The sequence below is a fragment of the Scyliorhinus canicula genome, chromosome 5 (assembly GCF_902713615.1).
Source record: "Scyliorhinus canicula chromosome 5, sScyCan1.1, whole genome shotgun sequence".
NCBI lineage: Eukaryota > Metazoa > Chordata > Chondrichthyes > Carcharhiniformes > Scyliorhinidae > Scyliorhinus > Scyliorhinus canicula.
In genome coordinates, this window is record NC_052150.1 from 34059132 (window position 1) to 34084673 (window position 25542).

Sequence of the window (25542 nt, forward strand, 5' to 3'; positions counted from 1 at the left end):
TTTCCGAATTTGCAAGTTTCATATTTTATTTGTAACATAGTTTGATCTTTAATTACATTTTCTATTTGTGTCACCAATTGCAGCTAAATTATCTTCCATGTTTTTCCTTGTACATTAGTTCTTCAATCCTATTTTCTCCTGGTTTTCTTTCGAAAAAGTCTAATTTTAGTTTTTGACTTTTGTTCACCTTTCTACTCAGTTTTGTTGCTAAATAGCAGAGACATTAGGAACAAGTGGGTTACATGTAGCTCGAAAGACTCACATTGGAGGCAGCAAACAGAAAGCAGCAAGAACAGGTGGGATGGTGAGGGGCAACAGATTTAAAAGAGAGATGAGGAGAAATGACTTCGCTCAAAGGGTTGTGAATCTATGGAATTCACGACCCCAGAGTGCGGTGGATGCCAGGACATTGAGTAAATTTGAGGAGATAGACGGATATTTAACTAGTCTCAGGATGAAGGGTCATGGGGAGTGGGCAGGAAACCGGAGTTGAGGCCAAGTAGAGATCAGACATGATCATATTCAATGGCGGAAAGTACTCGAGGGGCAGAATTGCCTACTCCTACTCCTCGTCCATATTTTTAAAAATTCGTTCTTGGGATGTGGGCGTTGCATGGCAAGGCCAGCATTTGTTTCCCATCCCTAATTGCCTTTGAACTGAGTGGCGTGCTAGGTCATTTCGGTGGGGGGCCGTTAAGAGTCAACCACCTCGCTGTGTGGGTCTGGATTCACAGGTAGGCCAGACCAGGTAAGGATCACAGATTTCCTGAAGGACATCAGTGAACCAGGTTTTGTTTTTGACGGTCGTTGTGTAACAGAAGCCCTCAGAACAAAAGATTGGAGCTGCAAAACCAATGACAAAAGCCAGACTGAAAAGGGAACAGCAATAAAACATACTTGGGAATCATACAAACAGGGAGGCATTAGGTGAAGCTTGAAAAGTAGACATGGGAGCAGTTAAAACTGAAGCGAAACCTGAGAGCCTGCTGTAGCTCCTGCTGTGTGATGTACAAGTATGCATTGATGTTAGAAAAAGTCCCAACTCAACTCATCATTTTTAGAAGTTATAAAACATGACATCTTCAGAATTAATGGGTTTTGAACGTTCAAACTGCAGTCAGTTCATCTTTGGCTTAATGTGAAGTGACTCCTGTAGTCCAGCTGCCAAACACAGAAGGTGCAAAGTCTTAGAAATGTGCACAACCCACTGACAACAATGGTAAGTAAAAGTCATAGCGCTGGATTCTCCGTTCCTGCGTCTAAGTGCTAATGTCGACAGAGGGTCAGTGCTACAGGCGAAGTATGGCGGGGTGCGGGACACTGTCTGTATGCCCTCTCTCTTGCTCTGCAGTCGCCACGCCAGGCTCACAACTGTTCAGACCACACGTGGCCTGTGCCGTCGGGAACTTGGCACATCGGAGACGGTGCATTGCGGGTGGGCCAGATCGATGGCACCGATTTTGAGGGGCGGAGCATCGTTATCTGGCGCCTGCCACGATTTCGGCGTCGGGTGCTATTTTCCGCCCGATCGCCATTCCCGATTTCTGCTTCGGGCAACAGAGAATCCCGCCCATAATGTTTGATAAAATAATGTGGAGAACAGGAAATGCAGCTGATCAGAGATTTAAACACATAAATACTATGGCGACCATTCCAACAAAAAGTGAGGCACATAGTTAGCGAATTCGGCATTGTTTTAGAACTAGAAGCCAGATGGTCGAAAGCAATCTTTTAAAGTCCATGTGCCTAATTAGAGAAATCGGGTAGCTCTGCCCCCAGTTAAATTGCAGTAACAAGTGCATGGCGGTAGTTGAAGGATAGTATTGGAGGTTTATTTGATGCTTGCACATTTAATCTCCACAAGGTAACTGCTAAATATTGCCCCTGCAGCAGGAATTTGCACTGCCAGCTCTGGAGTTGGAGCTAATTATCTCTCCCCCTGCCCCCGCCCCCACACCCCCACCCCTCTGCCCCCGACTCCACACACAACCACAAACTTGCTGCTTCCGGAACTCTAATCTCCAAGGCTATTTTCGTTTTAGTTACTGAACTGTAAAACGCACGCATGACCTTCACTAACAGTCCACGACTCTAAACGTTTTTGACTGCACGGTACCAACTTCAATGAAATTAATCTGAAATTCAAACCGTAGAAGCTCGATGCTTGAAATCCAGCTCTTAAATTGTCAAACTCCATCCAGCATGAACAAATCAGTCTATTTTTTTTTTCCACTCGAACGCAATCTGAATTGCCTGAGGCAGGCTAGAGAGCCAAACAAGTAATTAAATTTGCAAATAAGTTTATTGAGCAACCGGAACATAATGGCAAGCCACCCGATTAGATATTAAGCATCAATGATTGGGTGCGTCTATTGTCAACCAAGTAATATTAAGCAACAAAAAAAAACATTTTTGATCAATCAGGCACCCAACAATTTCACGTAAAATTAATTTTGTTGAAAACATTTCACAGCCATTTTGATAATCAAGCAGCGCAACACGTGTTTTCCACCTTACTGCACATTAAGAGGTCAGGTTAAAATTACATTTCTGATACAGTGATGGCCAGGGAAACTCAAAATTGAAACAATGGAGGAAAAGGGATTAAAGAATGTCTAAAACAAACTGTTAAGATATTTGGGAGGGGGGGGGGGGGGGGGGGGGGGGGGAGAGGATTTTCCGGGTGTTTTACGGTGGCCTGCCATTGGCCAGTGGCAAGGGGCGGGCATTACTGACCAACCCGCCACATGTTTTTTCGGCGGATCAGGCAGCCTGCCAGCAGGGTTTTCCGGTCCTGCCATTGTCAAGAGATTTCATTGCACCTCTCGCCGGGAAACATGTGCACCATTGGTGGGACTGGAATACCCCACCAGTGTGAACGGCCAGTAAATTCCTTCTAGGATCTTCTGGCCCTGTCACTATCAATAGGATTTCCCAGTGAATCTACCCTCTGTCACTGAGAAAACCGCAGTAGCGGTTCGCCATCAGCAGGAATGGAAGATGCCTCTGGTGAGAACAGCTGGAATATCCCCTCCTTATGGATTATATTTCCATGATCATAGAATTTACAGTGCAGAAGAAGGCCATTCGGCCCATTGAGTCTGCACCGGCCTATTGAAAGATCACCCTATCTGAGCCCACATCTCTACCCTATCCCCGCAACCCAGTAACCCCACTTAGCCTTTTTGGACACTAAGGAGCAATTTAGCATGGCCAATCCATCTAACAGCACATCTTTGGACTCTGGGAGGAAACCGGAGCCACCGGAAGAAACCCATGCAGACACGGGGAGGACGTGCAGACTCTGCACAGACAGTGACCCAAGCCGGGAATCAAACCTGGGACCCTGGAGCTGTGAAGCAACTGTGCTAACCGCTGTGCTACCCTGCCTCCAACTACTCACACTCTTTTCACTCATAGGCGAACACTTCAGTTACCCAGGTCCGGAGAATTTCTATCCAGCTCAGAAAATATCAAAGTTTTTAGTTCATTAGATAACAAAAAAGTGCAAGTTTGAGCCCTCACTAGGTGACAGCAAGTGGCAGGTATGGTGAAAAGCTGAATTCAGCAACCATAAGATGCAAGGATGCACTGCGCCATCAGCCTTGTAACCACAGCACATCTGTGATTCAACTGAGCAGAGACTCCACCATTGATAAGTCAAGTTCCGGAAACAACTGATTGCTTCAGGAAAAAACATCAAAACAGCCGCCAAATCCCAAAGGAAAAGGTTTACACTAAGACTGTCCGTCACATGTTGACCAAATCTCAAGAGCTTCCGCATCAGCTGGAAAAATCGGCATGCGAGATGTACGTTGTTTTATTCACTCATGGCGTGTGAGCATTACTGGTAAAGTCAGAATTTGCTGCCCATCCCTTATTGTCCCGAGAAGGTAGTGACGTACCTTCTTGAACTCCAGCAGTCCACATGGTGTAGGTACACCCAGAATGCCGTTCGGGTGGATGTTACAGGAATTTTATCTAGCAGCAGTGAAGGAAAGGGATATAGTTCTCAGTCAGGGTGATGTTTGACTTGGGAGGGGAATTTGAAGGCGCTGGTGTTCCTATGTGTCCGCTGAATTTGTCTTACTAGGTGGTGCAGGTTGTGTGTTTGGAAAGAATTGCCAGATGTTTCTTGTCAATGGTACACAATGCTGCCACTATGCACCGATGGTGGAGGGAGTAGATGTTGAAGGTGGTGGTGTATCAGGTGCTGCTCAAGCATGCTGCCTTGTCCTGCATGGTGTTGAGCAATGAGTATTTTTCAATCTGTACTTGTCCATGCACTCCTCATTTGGATTGGATTGGTTTATTGTCACATGTACCGAGGTACAGTGAAAAGTACTGTTCTGCGTACAGTACAGACAGACCATTACGTTCATGAAAAGAAAATACATAATGGGGCAAACATAAAATACACAATGTAAATACATAGACACAGGCATCGGGTGAAGATGTGTGAAGACATTAGATCAGTCCAAACGTCCATCAGTCCATAAGAGGGTTGTTTAGGAGTCTGGCAACAGCGTTAGTGCGTGTTCTCAGACTTTTGTAACTCCTGCCCAATGGGAGAAGTTGGAAGAGTGAGTAAGCTGAGTGGGACGGGTCTTTAATTATGCTTTGCACTTTCCCAAGGCAGCAGGAAGAGGAGACAGAGTCAATGAATGGGAGGCGGGTTCTTGTGATGCCAATGTTAATGACTCTCTGTAGTTTGTTCCGGTCTTGGGCCAAGCAATTGTCATACCAGGTGGTGATGCAGCCAGATAGGATGCTTTCTATGCTGCATCTGTAAAAGTTAGTCAGAGTCAATGTGGACATGCCAAATTTCCTTAGTTTCCTGAGAAAGTATAGCGCTGTCGATGTGGGTGGACCAGGAGAGATTTTTGGTGATGTGCACACCTAGGAATTTGATGCATCTCCACCTCGGCCCCGCTGATGCAGACAGGGATGTGCACAGTACTTTGCTTCCTGAAGTCAATGAGCAGCTCTTTAGTTTTGCTGACATTGAGGGAGAGACTGTTGTCATTACACCGCTCCAGTAGGTTCCTTATCTCCATCCTGTATTCTTTTTTAAAAATAATTTTTATTGAAGAAATTTTTCAAAATACAAACATTTTAACCCCCCCTACATTTACATTTAAATTATAACAAAACAAAGTCAAACCCCCCTACTTAACAAGAAAAAGAAAAAAGTCCCCCCCCCCCCTACTCGCGCGTCCCCCCCACCCGCCGGCGAACCGACAGTCAGACCAACTTATCATTTCTAGCAGCGTCCTCGGGCAGGCCTTGCCCGTGCCACCACCGCTACCGTACTTCCTTCGTCTTTGTCCCCCCTCCCCCCCCCCCCCCCCCTCCTCCCCCCCTCCCTCCCGCCCCTCCCCTCCCCTCCCGGGTTGCTGCTGTCACGGCCTCAGTTTCTATCTCTGATCCAAGAGGTCTAGGAAGGGTTGCCATCGCCTGAAAAACCCCTGCACCGACCCTCTCAGGGCGAATTTGATCCTTTCCAATTGGATGAAGTTTGCCATGTCGTTTAACCAGGTGTTAACACTCGGAGGCCTTTCGTCCCTCCACTGAATCAGGATCCTCCTCCGAGCCACCAAGGACGCAAAGGCTAATATTCCAGCCTCCCTCGCCTCCTGTACCCCCGGTTCCACCCCAACCCCGAAGATCGCAAGTCCCCATCCTGGCTTGACCCTGGACCCCACCACTCTCGACACCGTCCCTGCCACCCCCTTCCAGAACTCCTCCAGTGCCGGACATGCCCAAAACATATGTGCATGATTCGCAGGGCTTCCCGAACATCTAATACACCTGTCTTCACCCCCGAAAAACCGACTCATCCTTGTCCCCGTCATGTGGGCTCTATGCAGTACCTTAAATTGAATGAGACTTAGTCTCGCACATGACGACGACGAGTTGACCCTCTCCAGGGCGTCTGCCCATGTCCCGTCCTCTATCTGTTCCCCCAGCTCTAACTCCCACTATCTTTCAGCTCCTCTACTGGTACCTCCTCCACCTCCTGCATAATCTTATAGATGTCCGAGATCTTCCCCTCCCCGACCCAGACCCCTGATAGCACCCTATCACTCACCCCCCTGTCGGGGAGCGCGGGGAACCCCGCTACCTGTCGTCTGGCAAATGCCTTCACTTGGAGGTACCTGAACGTGTTCCCCGGGGGGAGCCCAAATTTCTCCTCCAGCTCTCCCAGGCTCGCAAACCTCCCCTCTATAAACAAGTCCCTCAGTTGTCTAATACCCGCCCTCTGCCAGCTCTGGAATCCCCCTCCTGTGTTTCCCGGCGCAAATCTGTGGTTCCCTCTTAGTGGTGCCCCTATCAGACCTCCCACTTCCCCCCTGTGTCGCTTCCACTGCCCCCAGATCTTGAGGGTGGCCGCCACCACCGGGCTCGTGGTATACCTCGTGGGAGGGAGCGGCCATGGTTGCCGTTACCAGTGCCCCTAAGCTTATGTTGCCGCAGGACGCCCTCTCCATGCGCTTCCAGGCTGCCCCCTCCCCTTCCATCATCCACTTTCGTACCATCGATGTATTTGCCGCCCAGTAATATCCTGAAAGGTTGGGTAACGCCAGTCCTCCACTATCCCTACTCCGCTCCAAAAAGACCCTTCTAACTCTCGGGGTGCCATGTGCCCACACATACCCCATGATACTACTCGTTACCTTCTTGAAAAAGGCCCTGGGGAGGAAGATGGGCAGACACTGGAACAAAAACAAGAACCTCGGGAGGACCGTCATTTTAACTGACCTGCACCCTCCCTGCCAGCGACAGCGGCACCATGTCCCACCTCTTAAACTCCTCCTCCATCTGTTCCACCAGTCTGGAAAAGTTCAACTTGTGGAGGGTCCCCCAGTTCTTTGCCACCTGCACCCCAAATACCTAAACTTTTAACTGCTCTTTTGAAGGGGAGCCTCCCAATTCCCTCCCCTTGGTCTCCCGGGTGTATTACAAAGACCTCACTTTTCCCCAGATTTAATTTATATCCCGAAAAGTCCCCGAACTCCGCTAGTATCCCCATTACCTCCGGCATTCCCCCCTCCGGGTCTGCCACATACAACAACAAATCATCCGCATAGAGCGAGACCCGATGTTCCTCCCCTCCCCTTGTCAGTCCTCTCCACCCCCCTGAACCCCTCAGTGCCATCGCCAACGGCTCAATCGCTAATGCAAAGAGTAAGGGAGATAGGGGACATCCCTGCCTAGTACCTCGATGGAGCCCAAAATATTCTGACCTCCTCCCGTTTGTTACCACACTTGCCATCGGAGCTGAATAGAGCAGTTTTACCCACTTGATAAATCCCTCCCCAAACCCAAACCTTTCCAACGTCTCCCACAAGTATTCCCACTCCACCCTGTCAAATGCCTTCTCCGCGTCCAGCGCTACCACTATCTCCGCCTCCCCTTCCACTGCTGGCATCATAATCACATTTAACAATCTCCGGACATTTGTGTAAAGTTGGCGTCCCTTCACGAACCCCGTCTGGTCTTCATGGACTACCCCTGGCACACAGTCCTCTATCCTGGTTGCCAGGACCTTTGCTAACAGCTTGGCGTCAACATTCAGGAGGGAGATGGGCCTGTAGGACCCGCACTGGACCGGGTCCTTGTCCCGCTTCAAAATCAAGGAGATCAGGGCCTGCGACATTGTTGGGGGCAGAACCCCCCCCTCGCGCGCCTCATTAAAGGCTCGCACCAGCACTGGACCCACCAAGTCCACAAATTTCCTGTAAAACTCCACCGGGAACCCATCCGGCCCCGGCGCCTTCCCCGCCTGCATCTGGCCTATCCCTTTAATTAGCTCCTGCAGCTCTATCGGCGCCCCCAACCCTTCCACCAGCTCCTCCTGTACCTTTGGGAACCCCAATTTGTCGAGAAAGTTCTTCATTCCCCCTCTCCTCTTCGGCGGTTCACACCTATACAATTCCCTATAGAAGTCCCTAAAGACCCTATTCACCTCTTGCCCCTTCTGCACTACATCCCCACCCCTCTCTCTCACTCCCCCAATCTCTCTGGCTGCATCTCGCTTACGAAGCTGGTGTGCCAGCATCCTGCTCGCCTTTTCCCCGTACTCATACGCCGCACCCTGCGCCCTTCTCCACTGCATTTCCGCCTTCCTAGTGGTCAGTAGGTCGAACCTGGCCTGCAAGCTACGCCGCTCCCTTAATAGCCCCTCCTCTGGTGCCGCCGCATATTTCCTATCTACTTCTAGGAGCTCCCCCACCAGCCTCTCCCTTTCCTGCCTCTCCTTCCTCTCTCTGTGTGCCCTATGGAGATCAGCTCTCCTCTAATCACTGCTTTCAAGGCCTCCCAGACCGTCCCCACCTGCACCTCACCTGTGTCATTCGTACCCAGATAGTTCTCAATGCCCGTTCTCACCCTTCTGCACACCTCTTCGTCCGCCAACAGCCCTACATCCAGGCGCCACAACGGGCGTTGGTCCCGCGCCTCCCCCATGTCCACGTCCACCCAATGTGGTGCATGGTCCGATATCGCAATGGCCGAGTACTCCGTGTCCTGCACTCTCGGTATCAGCCCCCTGTTCAATACGAAAAAATCGATCCTAGAGTACACTCTGTGGACGTGGGAGAAAAAAGAATACTCCCTCGCCCTAGGCCTACCATATCTCCATGGGTCTACCCCTCCCATCTGCTCCATGAACCCCCTTAACACCTCTGCCGCTGCCGGCCTCCTATTCGTCCTGGAACTCTATCTATCCAGCCCAGGGTCTAACACCGTATTAAAGTCCCCTCCCATGATCAGGCCCCCTGCCTCCAGTCCCGGGATGAGGCCCAGCAGGCGCCTCATAAAACCCGCGTCGTCCCAGTTTGGGGCATACACATTTACCAGTACCACATTCTCTCCCTGCAGCCTACCCCTCACCATCACGTACCTGCCCTCCTTGTCTGCCACCACCTCTGCCGCCACAAACGACACCCTCTTCCCCACCAAAATCGCCACCCCCCGGTTCTTGATATCCAAGCCTGAGTGGAACACCTGTCCCACCCACCCCCTTCTCAGGCGGACCTGATCTGCTACCCTCAAATGAGTCTCCTGCAGAATTGCTACATCAGCCTTCAGTCCCTTCAGGTGTGAGAAGACCCTTGATCTTTTGACCGGCCCATTCAGCCCCCTTACGTTCCACGTGATCAATCGGGTCGCAGAGCGACCCGTCCCTACTCCCTGTCGATTAGCCATGTCTTGTCCCTTGCTCGCCCCAGGTCATCCCTTCTTTTCTGACCCGCTTCCCATAGCGATGCCCCCCCCCCCCCCCCCCCCCCCCCCCCCACCCCCCCCGGCTCTCCCCTTCTCGTCCCTGGTCTTTCCAGCAGCAACCCGGTGTCCCCCCCCAGCCCCCCCCCCCCCCTTCCCCCCCCCCCCCCCCCCCCCCCCTGGCTAGGACCCCTCCTAGCCGCGATGTACCCCACATCGTACTCCCGAGAGTCAGCTGGTCTCCGCTGACCCGGCTGCTCCTGCCACATTCCGACTCCTCCCGGTTCACCCCATCTGCGCCCGTGAAAGATCCCCTCAAAACCCCCGAGAAAGACCCGCATAATCAACCCGCTCCCCCCCGTCCCGTCTCCCCAACTTAACGATATAAATACCCAATGGCAACTAAATACATAAATACTTAACTACATACTTAAATAACAAAATAATTAACTAGCTATCAACTAACAGTGTGCCCAACCATCACCCTCCATCAAACAGTATAAATAACCGCAGATAACCATAACCCGAAAAGAAAAAAAGAACAAAAAAACCCCCCCAAGCACCCAAAGAAAAAGGGTAAGAGGGGTAAATAACTAAGGGAAATTGGAAACGGGAAGAAACACCCCATAAGAAGCCAACGACCCACAATAGAGATTTCAACAGTACAAATATACAGAAACACCCAACAACTCGAAACCTTCAAAATATTCAGAAAAGTCAACCGTTCGAGAAAAAACACCCCAAACAATCCACGAAACTGTTACCCAGTTCCGACCTGGCCTGAAAAAGAAAAGGGCCACTTGCTCAATCAAGAGTCCCCCGGAGGCTACGACCGCCGGTGCTCCCAGGTTTTAGTTCGTGTCCAACTTTTCCTCTTGTACAAAGGTCCAGGCCTCCTCTGGGGACTCGAAATAATGATGTTGGTCCTTGTAGGTGACCCACAAGCGCGCCGGTTGCAGCATTCCAAATTTGATCTTTTTCGCGTGTAGCACCGCCTTTGTCCGGTTGTACCGGGCCCGCCGCTTTGCCACCTCCGCACTCCAGTCCTGGTACACCCTTACCGTCGAGTTCTGCCACTTGCTGCTTTTCTCCCTTTTTGCCCACCTCAGGACTTTCTCTCGATCACTTAGCCGCTGGAACCGCACCAGCACCGCCCTCGGGGGCTCGTTTGCCCTAGGCCTCCTGGCCATGACCCGGTATGCCTCTTCCAATTCCAGGGGCGCCGGACCGGCCCCTTCCCCCATCAGGGAGCTCAACATCTCCGCCACATATCCCGGGAGATCCGACCCCTCCAGGCCTTCTTCCAGGCCCAGGATCCTCAAATTTTTCCTCCTCATCCGAGTGTCCAGCTCCTCGAAGCGGCTCTGCCACTTCATGTGGAGTGCCTCGTGCACCTCCACCTTTGCCCCGATGACTGTGGCCTCCTCCTCCCTCGCGGTCATCTCCTGCTGCAGATCTTTAATCGACGCCTCTTGGATCGCCTGGGCTCCCACCAACCTGGTGGCCGTCGCGTTCATGGACTCTAAGAGCTCCACTTTCATCTCCGTGAAAAAATGGAGGAGAGCGGCCTGCTGCTCCTCCGCCCATTTCTTCCACTCCTCCGATGCACCGCCGGCCGCCATTTTGATTTTCTTCCCCCGCTTTTTTTGGGGAACTGCTGCCGTTTTTCTTGCCGCTCCACTCCGGGTACCGACCATAAAATCGGTCTAGTTCTCCTCAGGGGACCTTCCCCCACCGGGATTCGTTTTTTCAGCGCCGTTGGGGCCCTCCAATTGGCCCAAAAACACCTTTGTTGCAGGAGCTTCCAAATGTGCGGCTTAGCTAGTCATAGCCGCAACCGGAAGTCATCCTCCATCCTGTATTCTGACTCATCGTTGTACATTTGTTATGGGCCAGGGTTTGGAAAACTCCAAAGTATATCATGGAGTTCATCTGACCTACAACTGTTTATTGATTTTAGTTACAATGAGCACAGGGGCCTGCCTTTCAGGTGTTATTCAACAGAGGCCTTAAGCACTTTTAACAGTGTCTGTTGAGTCATGAATGGTACTGGACACAATCAAACATCCTCACTTCTGACCATATGACTCATCAGCTGAGGGAGGACAACAGGTTATAATCACCAGGAACTTTCCTTGCTCATGTGGCCAGATGCCATGAGACTTCATGCAGGCCTGAGTCCATTTTATGGACTTCCATGGCCAATGCCAACCACTTCTGTACCACTATTCCTTCACCTCTGGAGGGTCCACCCTGCTGGTGGAACAGGACATACCCAGGGATAGTGATGGAGGATGCTGGGACACTGGCTGTAAGGTATAATTCGGTATAACTATTTCAAGCTGTTGCTTGATTAGTCTGCAGGACATCTCTCCTAATTTTGGAATAAGTCCCCAGGTGTTAGTGAGGGGGACTTGGCAAACTTTATTTTTGATTAAGTGTTCAAGGCCTCTGTTGAATAACACCTGAAAGGCAGGCCCTTGTGCTCATCGAAACCAAAATCAAGAAACAGTTGTCAACGAGGCAATGTGTGTCTTTGCAATTTCTGGTGCCTAAGTTGTAGGCGGGTGATTGGTCCAGTTTTATTAGATTTCAACTTTGCAGCAGTGGTTTGATACAACAAACCACATTGCTGTGGGTCTGAATCCACAAGTCGGTCAGACTGGATACAGATGACATATTTCCTTCCCTGAAGTACATTACTGAGCCAGATGGGTTTATTCCACAACCCTGCCATTGTAAAACGCTTGTTTTTTTATCCCAGATTTAATTAATCGAGTTTAAATTCTACCAGCTTCTAGGGTGGGGTTTGAACTCAGAGCAGGAGTCAGGGCCTTCAGACTACTCATCCAGTAACATCACCATTATGCTAACAGTCTCCCCACATAAAGGTCAGAGTGTACACGGTGGTCCCGATTGCGGGAGAAGTACCCAACGGTCACTACTGGCATTTAAATGAGAACGGCTGTGTGCAGTCATCCGACCAAATGTGGCAGCAGTGAGCAGGTCAGCACGCCCTGCTTTTGGTGCAAATTACTGGAGAACGTTTTCCATTTTCTAGTTGCCAACAAGAAATGTGAAGATGGATCATTTTGTTAGATGAGAGACAGCCAGAGACACAAATAGGCAGTGCACCCACTAGCCAGGATCTCACATCTGAATCTGCTGGAGAGAGCTGCACAGGAGAGTCCATGGCAGGACTAGTGCTAGTGATAGTTCTGTTCAGAGCTCAAGGGCCTCTGGTGAATAGCTTACAAAAAATAAACTTCAATAGGGAACAAAGCAGTATAAAGATGATTTCTTGAGGTTTGGCTTTGTTAATTGTACCAATGTAAATCAGGATGCAAAGCCCATGTGTGTTATATGCAGGGAAGTACTGGCAAATGAGAGGAGAAGTTTACACTTTTGAAAGAGAAGTGGTTGTTTATTTTTGTGGTTGAGACCCAGAGTCAGTTATTAACAGAGCTGACTCCAAATGAAAAGATTGAGCTGCTGTACCTTGCCTATGACAGCACATTAAAACACATGGACCAAAGGTCCATGAGGCTGTCAGTATTCTGGAGTAGCATCTCCCAGTGCATTCAGTGCTGAGTAAAACAGCATTTTGTTGCTCTTGCCCTACATAACGACCTACATGTGAGAGGTTGGGTTTTCCGTTCTCACAAAGATGAAGGCGGCACAAAGGAACTGGCTGAACTCTGTACCTGATATGCACATTGACCTCTCCTCCTGTGAACCTGATTAGATTGAGATCATGCGGACCAAACAGGCTCGCCTTCCGCATTAACGGTAAACGAACGTGGTGTGTGTCGCGGAGGTCAGCCGGCATGGGTTGCGATGGATGGCATGTTGACAGGAGTTGGTCGGGGGAAAAAAAGTTTGAAAAACACTGCACTGTTGCACCTAGGAATGACTGGCTGAAAAAGAAGGACATAACAACATTTTCTGTGGTCTGATGTGCATTATCATGAGGACCAGAGGCTACAGTAGCTTGGCAAGAGGCATCAATGCCAAAATCGACAACCCACAACATAACATCACTTGGCAGCTTCATGTGCGAGCATTTGTGGCAGAACCTGCCTCTCAAGTATTAGCCATCACAAGCATCAGCAAAGCTTCACAAAATGAAGACACCCCGCCGAAACAGATTGTTTGCTGCGTGTTCATCTCTCAGGGAAGGAAGGATGCCAACACAGGACATGGAACATCACTGTTTGCAGGGAAATCGAGGGGGGGGGGGGGGGGGGAGGTGGTGGTGTTGAATTATCAATATTCAACATGCAACGATTCCTAAAACCCTGTCAAATATTTGAAACCTAAAGTGATACTGGTAGGTAACAGGCTACCAATGTCATGATATGCCAACATGCAGATAATGATATACAGACAGGCAGCTAATGAACACAGAGAACAAGACATGACCAATGAGCAGGCAGGACACTCAGGGGTGGTATCTCACTATAAAAGGCACGAGGTGCTCACACTCCGTCTCTTTCCACAAATGAATATCTACAGAGTGAGTCAGGGGTGTATGTACAGTATCACACCTCCACCACGTGGCTAAGAGCTAGTCTGGTTCAGTCAGACAGAGTAACCACACTTAGGTTAGCTCAATGTCAGTCGAACTCATAGAGAACTGTGATAACTGTGCTACTGGTTCAATAAATCAGATTGAACTAACTTCAAGGTCTGGAGTATCTTTTGGTTAAAGCTGCATCCAGTTGCACCCTGTGTTATCCCAGAGTACATAACACAACACCAATATTTTTTCAAAACTGCTGGATTTCTTTGATCAATTATCATGGTAAGGCAGAGGTTACATCCAATTTTTACACTGATGAAGATGAAATTTGGGCGCTACATATTCAAGTGCTAGTGTTCTACCTCCCAATCTACCCAAGAGTGAAGGAGAGTTCTAACTGGCGACACAATTGGCTATTGGTATAGTGATAACCATGTCAGTAAACTAACACTTGCTGATCAGGGCTAAATATAGCAGATTTTTCTCAGACCTGTCATCTCTTTCTGTACAATTTTAATTGATTCTGAGGGGAGGCAGTGGCATACTGGTATTGTCGCTAGATTTGTAAAGCAGAGATCCAAGGTAAAGCCCTGGGGACCTGGGTTCAAATCAAATCACGACAGATGGTGAAATTTGAATTCAATTAAAATAAATCCGAAATTAAAAATATAATGTTGACCATGAAACCCGAAATTAAAAATATAATGTTGACCATGAAACCATTGTCGTAAAAACATATCTGATTCACTGACGTCCTTATCTGGTCTGACCTACATGTGACTCCAGACTTGCAGCAATATGGCTGACTCTTAACTTCCCTCAGAAATGGGCGGGCAAGGCACTTGGGGATGGGAAATAAATGCTGGCCCAGCCAGTGACACTCACATCCCATATAAAAATATATATTTTAAAATTCTTGTGTCTCAAGTTTTGTTTTCTCTTTCTCTATCATTAGGCCTGTTATTGTGACACCTTCCTGCCTTTCACATTTGATCATTTTGACTCTCCCTCACACTCTTCTCCCTGTCAACAAAGACCTCTCACACACCCACACAATCTCATTCTCTCCCACGCCACATACCCTTCTTACCCATGGCCAAACCAACAAGCATTTACACCCATCCAACATTTTTAAAATTAAAATACAGAGATTGAGAGAAGCTGTTTATGTGCACAACTTTCAGGTGGCTACTTAGAGTACTTGCTTAAAAGACAATGGTTTGCTCCGTTTTTGGAAAAGATAAAATCCATTCTACTGGAAAGGAGAGTTTTCAAACATCTGCAATTATTTCCAATCCAATATCTTCCCTTATTTCACGGACTACTGCTTTCTTGGATAGTGGGACCTTCAAAACAAAACCTCGAACAAATAACAGTCCAGATTTTGCTGCCACAATAACAGTGGTTTCAGTGGCTCTTAGTGCTCCCAATGTGCAAATTGCCCAGAAATCTGTGGCAAAGCAGAGGTACCTCATGAATTGTGAGTCTCCATAAGTTGCTGAATGCTTTGTGCCACTCTGCCATTAATCTCAGGCAAACGTGAGCTTGCCCTGAATCTCCACGAGTTCATGAAACTATTGCATTTGTGCATTAATTGCAAAATAAATGCAAAAGAAAGTTGTGACTGGAACCAAGTTTGTTTTTAGACTGTTAAATTTACATTCAAGTAATGTCAGTTAGCTTCTACAGCCCACAGGTAGCATTAAAGATCTTCTGAATTTAAATTATATTGTTTAATTTTTCCCTTTGCGTTTCTGTCCGAATCCAATCTTTCTTTCCATCTCAATTTCTCTCTCTGTACATGGTTTGCCTTTAATTCATCCTGATTCCTCCTCATCATTCATACCTTTACTTTCTTGATCCTTAAATCTAATTGATTAAGTAGATTGAATATTGGTCCCATTACTCAGCAAGGTCCCAGATGCCCCGTTGTCAATGCCCACAGCATTGGTAGTTCGCAACACCGGCAGATTGCAGGGCAAATCAAAATTTAGGATTGAAGATTGAGGTGGGAAAAAAGTCTAACAGACCGTTCCACATGACTCCCCGCTATTCCTGCAGGACGTAGACTTCTTGTGCCTCTGTTATTGCCTGTCTGACAGCGACTGACGTTCAACAGCAATGCTGTCCTTTTATTTTAAATTGCAGATTTTCCTCCCTCTGATTTTGTTCGACTCACGGCCGGGGCTCACTGCCCACAGTGCTGCCCCATTTACTACTTGGCCTTGCAAAGGGAATTGCAATTCTTTTCTATACCTTTTCGGCTTACTAGGCTAACCAAGATGCACCTCTATGCAGACCCTATCTACCCTATGTAATACAATCCATGCAAACCTCCAGAAGAAAAGATGACGGCAAATTCAAAAATAAAGAAGCACAAAGTGAGGCCGGACAGTAAATGGTACAAATTAGCAAAGATCATCGCACAGTAGGCCCTTCTATCAGGAATTCAGTCGCCAACGACCATGTGCCAGATTTGTGGCTCTCACAAATACCCAATTTATTTAAATTGGCACACCCAAAATTCCAATAAGTACTTGCACTGGATGGTTCTGCTGCACTGAGGACTCTCAATTTCAGCATTGACGGCAAGTTCAGTAAGGGAATGAGACATTAATAAACAGAAAGACAAGCAAGCAAATTGCTAATTGGGTTCGCTGATCTGTTCTCTTCTCCGATCTGAAGTCATTTTATGCAATGGTCAGATCATGTAGCGTAGCTCTCTTTTAAAAAGAAAAGGCAATAATGGTCAGGCGATCTGTTTTCAGAGGTGTTGAGGCCCAGGACTCCTGCTCTTTGAAATAGTCCCATGAGATGTTCACATCCAATGGTTCTTCATCACATTCTAAAGACCGCACAGGCGTGTCAACATTGATCACATGCTCCATTCCCTAAACTGGACCTTGAGCCCCCAAACTGCTGACCCTGAGGTGCTACCAACTGAGCCACAACTGACATTTTTTTACTCTCACACACCTGTCCCACAAGATTATCCAATTTAGTATGGCAGCTATGCACACTTGTTCAACGTTTACCGAACAGCAGACATTGTAATGTTGAAAGATATGCACCTACTTTCTTCTGCAAAAGATAGGGTTGCATTATGTATTATATTCTGGCTCTGTATTTATAAAACAAATTCTCTGACTTGACCTGAGTAATGCCTCTGCCGATTTCCTACTAAGAAGTCTTACAACACCAGGTTAAATTCCAACAGGTTTGTTTCAAACACTCGCTTTCAAGTAGTGCTCCGAAAGCGAGTGTTTGAAACAAACCTGTTGGACTTTAACCTGGTGTTGTAAGACTTCTTACTGTGCTCACCCCAGTCCAACGCCGGCATCTCCACATCATGATTTCCTACTAATATTTACAAAAATAACTTCTCAGTCAATTACTAAGACGTCACACTTTCTTTAAAACATTTTAAAATGGATGTGTGTTTCTGAACTGGAGCCTCAACAAAAACAGTAATTTAAGATCCTTGGCTAAAAATAATTTAATCTAGTGCCCCAAATCAGTTTACTTAAACAATTAGGCAGGTACTTAAGTTGTTAGGCTATTGGACAATACATTGTGCACTCCTTTGTCGAATAGACCCAGCATCGCAAAACAGAGCACCTTCCAATTTCCTAGGCGCATTGGTACAGGAAGTATTCATGATGGAGCATAAATGGAATGTATTTTTGCCCACCGCACTTCCATGTCACATTCAAAATAAAAAAGACAAGAGAAAATAAGAGGAGCTATTTGAACAGTGTGCCAGAAACTGATCATCCAATAACAATAATCTTTATTAGTGTCACAAGCTTACATTAACACTGCAATGAAGTTACTGTGAAAATCCCCTAGACGCCACACCCTGGTGTCTGATTGGGTACATTGAGGGAGAATTCAGAATGTCCAAATTACCTAACAAGCAGGTCTTTCAGGGCTTGTGGGAGGAAACCGGAGCGCCCGCAGTAAACCCACACAGACACGGGAGAACGTGCAGACTCCACAGAGACAGTGACTCACTCAAGCTGGGAATCGAATATGTGTCCCTGGTGCCGTGAAGCAACAGTGCTGACCACTGTGCTACCATGCCGTCCATCTTCAACATTTGCCAGACAAATGTAAAAGAAAATACCAGCCACAATTGTGAACTTGTAGTCTGGGGTGGGATTCAACTCTTACTTTACCTATGCTGAATATCTTGGGTTGTCATTTTCAAAGAACAACACTTTATCTCAGCAATAGAACACTACATTTTGCACTAAATTACTGAGCTGGTAAGATTTGCATCCTCTGAATACTGGGAGCAGTACCATGCAAGGTGTTCTGGTATAAAAGGTTTTCGGAACAATCACACATCAAAAGTGAAAAAAGAAAGGCAATCAGTTCATTCTATTTTACCCAGATCGACAGCTCAAAATTTATATAAAAACTTCCTTCATCAAGAGGCACAAACCCTTGCTGATCGAGTGCTTGTGGTCTCCTCCAACACAGACTCAGTGCAGGTTTTGAACTACACATTCCAAGTTATGGGTATAATGCTCCTGCCAGTATATAACCCCCATATTATCCTACCTAATGTGACCACTACCATGGGAGACACACACGACTGTAAACAGTACCTCTGCCTGCAATCATGCTTAGCTGAGAGTCTATAATCCCTGGTCAAGATGAAAATTCTAAAACCTGAATAGGTTATGAATGCTTAAGTTTTGAGTATAGCAGGCAATATTTGGTAGTGTGCTCAGCTCTGTAACACATCCGTGGGGTTTATATGCCTAAATCATTTAAGCTTTCTCAGTTTAATGGATTTCTACTGGTGTAAAACAGGTCCCACAATGAAATCAGTCTGTTATTGAAATTTAGCCAAGTACCTGGAGTCATTCAGTGTCCTAGTTTACAGTGCCAGTAATTACTAGGATCCTAGGCCAGTTCCTTAATCAGATAAAATCTTGCTTGATGATATCATCCAATTTTGGAATCTTCAAAGTTAAGTGCAAAGCTTCTTCTAAGTTGTTTTATACTAATCAACACTGCCTTTCTATGATCTCTGATATATTAGAACACAGAACAGGCCCTTTGGCCCTCGACGTTGTGCCGAGCTTTGTCCAAAACCAAGATCAAGCAATCCCACTCCCTGTCATTCTGGTGTGCTCCATATGTCTATCCAATAACCACTTGAAAGTTCCTAAAGTGTCCGACTCCACTATCACAGCAGGCAGTCTTTTCCACACTCTAACCACACTCTGAGTAAAGAACCTACCTCGGACATCCCTCCTATATCTCCCACCCCGAACCTTATAGTTATGCCCCCTTGTAAAAGCTACATCCACCCGAGGATATAGTCTCTGAACGTCCACTCTATCTATCCCCCTCATCATCTTATAAACCTCCATTAAGTCGCCTCTCATCCTCCTTCGCTCCAATGAGAAAAGCCCGAGCTCCCTCAACCTTTCCTCATAAGACCTACCCTCCAATCCAGGCAGCATCCTGGTAAATCTCCTTTGCACCCTTTTCAATGCTTCCACATCCTTCCTATAATGAGGTGACCAGAACTGCACACAATACTCCAAATGTGGTCTCACCAGGGTCCTGTACAGATTGCATTATCTTTGATTCCAGAATTCTGTTCCTCACCATATTCCTCCATGGCACATTCTGCTGGGTGACGATAGCCTAGTCTTTCCAAGTTTGGTACAGTCCCATTATGGAAAGGCTTTATGTTCTTCCTCGCTGTATCGATGAAAGTTGTGTCACTAACACTGGTTAACTGTCCAGTTAACTCTTTCTCAAGTGTGAAAGGGTTAGTGTTAAAGATAATTAGGGGGAGGGAGGAGAAAGAGGGGAAATTATCGCTAAACTAGTCGAATTTGTAGGAAAGAGGTACGATTTTTTTCACTAGAAAAGAGGAAACAGAGTTATAAAGTGGTTTGATAGGGTAAGCAAATAAGCTTTTTCCATTTGTGTTGCTGTCCGAAAGTAGGCGCCATAAATATAAGAAATCCAATGAGGCATTTAAGAGAAACCTCTTTCCACAAAGCATGATTGGAATGTAGAATGTGCTACAAGATGGCCAAATCATATAGAAGCCTGTAAAAGGAAGCTTGGTGAGGGAGAAATAAATAGAATGTGCTGACTGTGTTGGATGAAGTAGGATTGAGGGTATTGTGTAGCACAAACACCTGAAAACAAATAGCCTATCTCATTTCTGTAAATTCCACATATCTAATGAAGTTCTCAGAAGATTTTGCTTGGTTTTATAGTACTCCTGCTGCAGCTCGAACACCAAACTGATATATTGTTATCTAACCTGAACATCTTTAATTATTTCCATGGTGTCTAATTAGAATGTCAACAGTGCAGTTAAATGCAAGGTTAAATCAAATAGGTGATTTTAGGTTTAAAAGCCTTTCAAGCTTCACTCATGGCTTGTGCCATTGGATATGTACCTGCAAAATGAATGTAGTCAAGCCCATCCATGATAGATGACACAGAAATGCAATGATAATAAGCAGAACCAGTCTAAGAATTTTGCACACCCCCACCACAAAACAAGTCTAACCATGGCAAGCTCCTCCAATTCAATCACACCATGTCCCACACATTATGGGCTTGATTTTAACCACCATCTAATCCCAGTTCACCAAGCCAGATTGATGCAGGCAAGATGGGTACTATAACAAGGGGATAGGGAGCATACATATTTCTGCCATTCTCTGAAATCGCAGACTAGTGGCAGGACGTAAATTGTAATTATAACATGTTGAAATCTGTTGATCCATTCATTGGTTAATATCAACAAATAAATCATGGTGGATGTCAAAGGAGCCTAAGTAAGCTTTTATTAAATTACATTTTTGAGAATTAATTGTGTGAGCCAGGAGGAATGACAGTGGTCACCCAAGCCCCACTAGGAGTCCTGACCTGGCATGACCACTCCCAACACTGATATCCCAGAGGAATATTTTCTGCTCTCCCACTGATGCTAACCTCATTGGGGGCTCGTTTTTGAGCCCTGATGCAATTTCTGCTCACGCCTGCCTACTCAAACATCATTCACACTGGTTTCAACTAGGAGACAGTGATACATTATTCAAAATGGCCCAACATCACGTACAGCCCTCCATGGGATTTTCCTCATGCCGTCCCACCACAGCACCATGTCAAACATGCTCAGAGTTAAAAACAGACCCCCAACATCTCCTGCTTAAAATCCCATCTCATTTCCTATTTGAAAATTTGAAATGTATTACAAGAACCATGTTTTAAGGTCACTTTGCAAATAAAAGCATGAAAAATAGAGGGGGGGGGGGGGGGAGTTGGCAGTGATAACCAAAGCCTGGTGGAATAGAAGAGAGTTTTAGAAACAAGAGTTTGGACCTTTTTTTAAGACCGCAAAAGGTCTGCAATTGATGCTGGAAGATTGGGTGGGGGCACATCCAGAGCAACCTAAAACTGAGGAATGAAGGACTCTGTCCAAGATACAAAAGTGGAGGGGGACAATGAAGGTGTGAAGCCACAGAAGAATTTATAGGCAACAATCAGGATTTTGAAATCCCTGCATTGGAGGAAAGGGAACTCAGTTTAGATCTGGGAGGATTAACTTTATGCGCAGTTGATATAATAAAGGACAGGACATGAATGGTGCTATTATGGTTGAGTTCAGGTATTGGAGGATCGGGTGAAGCAAAGCCACAGATTAAGAAATTGAGTGTGGAAGAAACAAAGCATGAATTAGGGTTCAGTTCAGGTGCCCAAGTAATGATTTCTGAGGGCTCTTCTTGAGATTTTCAAGGGCTACGTTTTGGTTTTCAGGATTACTGAACCCTAGACTCTCTTACTTGATCATTTACCGCATTACATCAGTGCTACACTCTCCATGTATTTAATTGACTGTAAAACACTCAGATGCCCCAAGGTCATAAAAAGCACTATAAAGATGCAAGCTGCTTATTACAGATTGAGACCTATTTTTGCTAAATAGATGCACCTTTGTCCCAAAAACAGTCACTGTACCTCAAGCAATTCACATGTGAAACACTTGGGGATGCGATAATACATAAATGCAAATCTTTCTTAGGAAATAAAATTGTGCAAATTTGATTATCCAATGAACAGCATTCATTACAATAACATCCATGACATTTTCTCCTATGCAGTAGCTCCTGAACTTATGCAACCTTATGCAAGAGGTTCTACATTCATTTGTAAGGAATACATTACCTTAATAACTTGAGGTTTTCCTGGCTCCAGGTTGGCTATCAACAGGTTGAAACTGTTCCCTCCTCCCCTGACCCCAGCCTCTCCCCACCCTTAGCCCTGCCCCAGCCGCCTACCTCTCAGCATCTCCAGCCCCTACCCTGCCCCTCCAACTGCCTGCCTCTCTCCACCCCAACCCAATCACCTCCCTCTCAGCGCCTCCAGCCCCAGCTGCCTGCCTCTCACCACCGTGCCTCCCAGTCACCTGCCAATCACTGCCCCCCTCCTCCAGCTCCCCCAGCCGCCTGCCTCTCTCCCCCTCCAACCGTCTGCATCTTACCACCTCCAGCACACCCCCAGCAGCCATTTCTGCCAACAAAGGTAAATTTGTAGAATTCCACAAATCATCAAATTGTTACCAAATTAGTATTGCTTATAAACTGTTGACAATAATAGTCGTAGACTTTTACAGCACTGCAAGAGGCCCTTCTGCCCATCGTATCTATGATGGCCATCAAGCACCTAATTATTCTAATCCCATTTTCTAGCACTTGGTCCGTAGTCTTTTAAGCTACGGATTTCAACTGTTTATCTACATCGTTCTTAAATTCTCAATTCCCTTGCCAGACACTTGCCTGCCAGACAAATTAAGTAGCACAGAACAAGACCTGCAGACAGGATGTCAGGCAATTGGCTATTATACAAGAGAATCTGTGATTTCCACTGAAAATTGATTTGCACAGGTGTAGCTAACTAGCCACCAAACACTCGTAATAAAGACAGAACATATTGGAAGTTTTTCAAATTAAAAGAAAATTGCATTCCTGGCTTGCCTTGTGTTCATGGGCCGAATCATTTCAAATTTTCAGTAACAATTCAGCAGATTCTAATCACTTCTACACACAACTTCAAATACGGACACTGGAAGGGAATAGAGGTGGTGTAAGAAGATACTAAAGCTGTGAAAAAAAGGCCCTCTCCAGAGAACGGGATCGGTTATCCCACTTGATGCTCGTCTCCAAGAGCAGAGGTGTTAGTTCTCCATATTGCAAAATGACCTAGCTGGGCTCCGCTAGCGAAAGTCATGGGTCACAGAACAGGCAGAACTTGTCCGGTAACCTGCAAGCTGTCCTGTGATCAGTGAATGTGAGTCAGGCAACCTGGAAAAAGGACACTATAAATAGCCTTGTGCCCTCCCCATGGCATGCGGATTTCGAAAAATCCACACGGTTCCTGCAACCTTTATGTCTGCTACCCCCTTGGGGCAAGAGCAGCTTGCTGACAGCGACTTGTCTAGATTCACTCATAATTACAGCCATTTGACCAAGATTCCGGAGTTTAAGAGGGCAGATGATGTAAAAATGGGAAGGAGAAAATGAACGCACGAATTAGATTTCTACTGTATGAAATAGGGGTTTGTCAGCTATTCGATTTGAGATTACCCAACACTAAACTTCACCGGCTTTGTGTGTGTGTGTAATGTTTTTTTTACATTCCAAGACGGAATGGAGAGAAGCGGGCGTTAATAAATTGAAACACTAAGCGGTGAATGGAAGGAATCACAACTTTGCAACAACAACAACAAAAATGTAACCTTCCCCAGGGTGGGGCAGATCGAGCTTTGCAAAGCTGAAATGACAAAAGAGACGCGGCGTCGATACACGGCAGCTTGGGGAAGAAATAGTTCAGTTTGGGAAGCGGTGATGTATCAGTGCCGCCGGATCCCTTCATTTTCTGGGAGAAGGCACCGAGATGCCAGTTCGACTCCCAGATGTAGATCAGAGAACAGCAGCAGCAGGAACCACCTGGGCAGTCCACCGGCCACCACTTGATGCTTGAGGGAAATGCCAACACATCCCACCTCCAATCCACTCGCTATTTGATTGGGGTCAAACGCAAAGACAACTCCCCCCCCCCCCCCCCAAACCTGATTGGATTCAAAACACACACAAAAATGGCAGGTTAAGAATGCCTGGCATGTTTTGTTTTTGGACGTGGCTGAGCCAAGTCAGTTTCTGTCTTTGCCTCGCGAGGGCCAACGTCGGAAGATTCCTGGTTGGATTAATCAGACCTGACTTTTCCCTTTATTATTTCTGCTGGATCCACACACAGGCGGACAAGATCGATAACAACCTCCCAGTGTGTGTGAGAGAGAGAGAGAGGAGGGGAGGGGGAGGGGGGAGGTGGCAGACAGGTCTCTTAACTCCCGCCGCACAGTAATACCCTAAGCAGGCAGATCGCGCATTCATTCATATTCTAATAACTGTGTTAGTAATGCTGGAGCGCCAGCCGAACGTCGCACCCAAATGATGGGCGAAATGAAAAGCAGCTGCATACTGGTGCTGGAATTCTGAATGAGAATCAAGATTGGCGAACTTAGCTGCCCGTATAATGTTGTTCTTTAAAAAGGGGTGCAGGGTGTATTTTAATCAGTGTTGCAATGCCTCATTTTTTTTGCACATGTACCAAATTGAAACCGGATCGGCGTTGCGATCTGGCGATTGCAGCCTGGAAAATCCCCCCCCCCCCCCTTTCAGTTTTAGCAGTAGTTTGAACACACAGAAAATGTGCATCAACACAATGCAAGGTCTCCCTCCATCCCACCTCACACCGAGCTCCATCCAGTCCCCCCCCCCCCCCCCCCCCCCGCCGGTCTCTCGCACACACATTGATGCAAAAACGTCAGCGGCATGAAGAAGCCGCATCATTAAACAAAAAAGTATCATTTCTCCCACCCCCTCCCTTCAACGATTATTTAAAAAATGGTATTAGCACTTAAAACGTGTCGAAGTGCCGTCCAGATATCAGATTTAACAACAGCCCCCACTCCACAATGGAGGGATAGAGCTGGGCTGAGCTGAGCTGAGGGCAGCCAGAACAGAGCCATTAAATATACATCAAAATATCACATTTCCATTAGCGTTGCTGCTCAATGGCAAAGCTAAATTTAATTTCTGACTTCGTGTGTGTGTTGGAGGTTGGGGAAGAAGGGGGGGGGGGGGGGAGGCAAAACCAGATTCGTACTTAACAGACACCCCTTCAAATTTTAACATCACCCTGTCTCCCTCCCCATTCACACCGTTTCTAGGTCTAGCTCCTGCAAAAATAAACAATAAAAAAGCAGAATATTATCCCAATGAGAGGAAACCAGGAGGGGGGCTCGCCATCTCTCGGCAACAGTGCCGCTTTGGTTCAACTCCTCATCTTTTCAAACCACCTTTAAACTAGATGCTTTGTAAGGGAGACAGACAGAGAGAGAGAGAGAAAATGTCGTTTTGGTTGGACTTACCGAGTCCCCGTGCCTCCAGGTAACGTCGGATGTGAAGGAAAAGGGAGGGAGGGCAGAGGAGGGAGGGAGGGGGGAAAGGTGTGTGTGTTAAAATAAAGAACAGGGGGGGGGAAATCCTCAGAGAAGGTGCTCAGGAATCATCCTATCAGAGGGAAAGCTCAGAGCGAGAGGAGCAGCAACATCAGCAGCATCAGCATCCGCCAAGCCCAGTGTTTAAGAAGCTGAGTCTCCCCCCCCCCCCCCCCCCGGTTATCAGTGTCGCCGGATGGAGAAGCCCCAGCCGCTTCGCTCCCCCCACCACCTCCCCTCTCCGTCC

At 47.0% G+C, this 25542-nt stretch overlaps 1 protein-coding gene across 5 annotated transcripts in view; it reads right to left on the bottom strand.

The window, feature by feature from the left end:
• Positions 1-25448, bottom strand: part of LOC119965900 (catenin delta-2-like) — a 1408928-nt gene extending 1383480 nt beyond the window's left edge. For 2 of the 5 annotated variants that reach the window (XM_038796883.1, XM_038796884.1), the window contains exon 1: positions 25227-25446. The gene's annotated coding sequence lies outside the window, so the exon portion shown is untranslated. Of the gene's footprint in view, positions 1-25226 lie in introns of all 5 variants that reach the window. The other 3 variants (XM_038796885.1, XM_038796882.1, XM_038796887.1) reach the window with 3 other exon arrangements.
• Between the last annotated feature and the right edge of the window lie 94 nt (positions 25449-25542).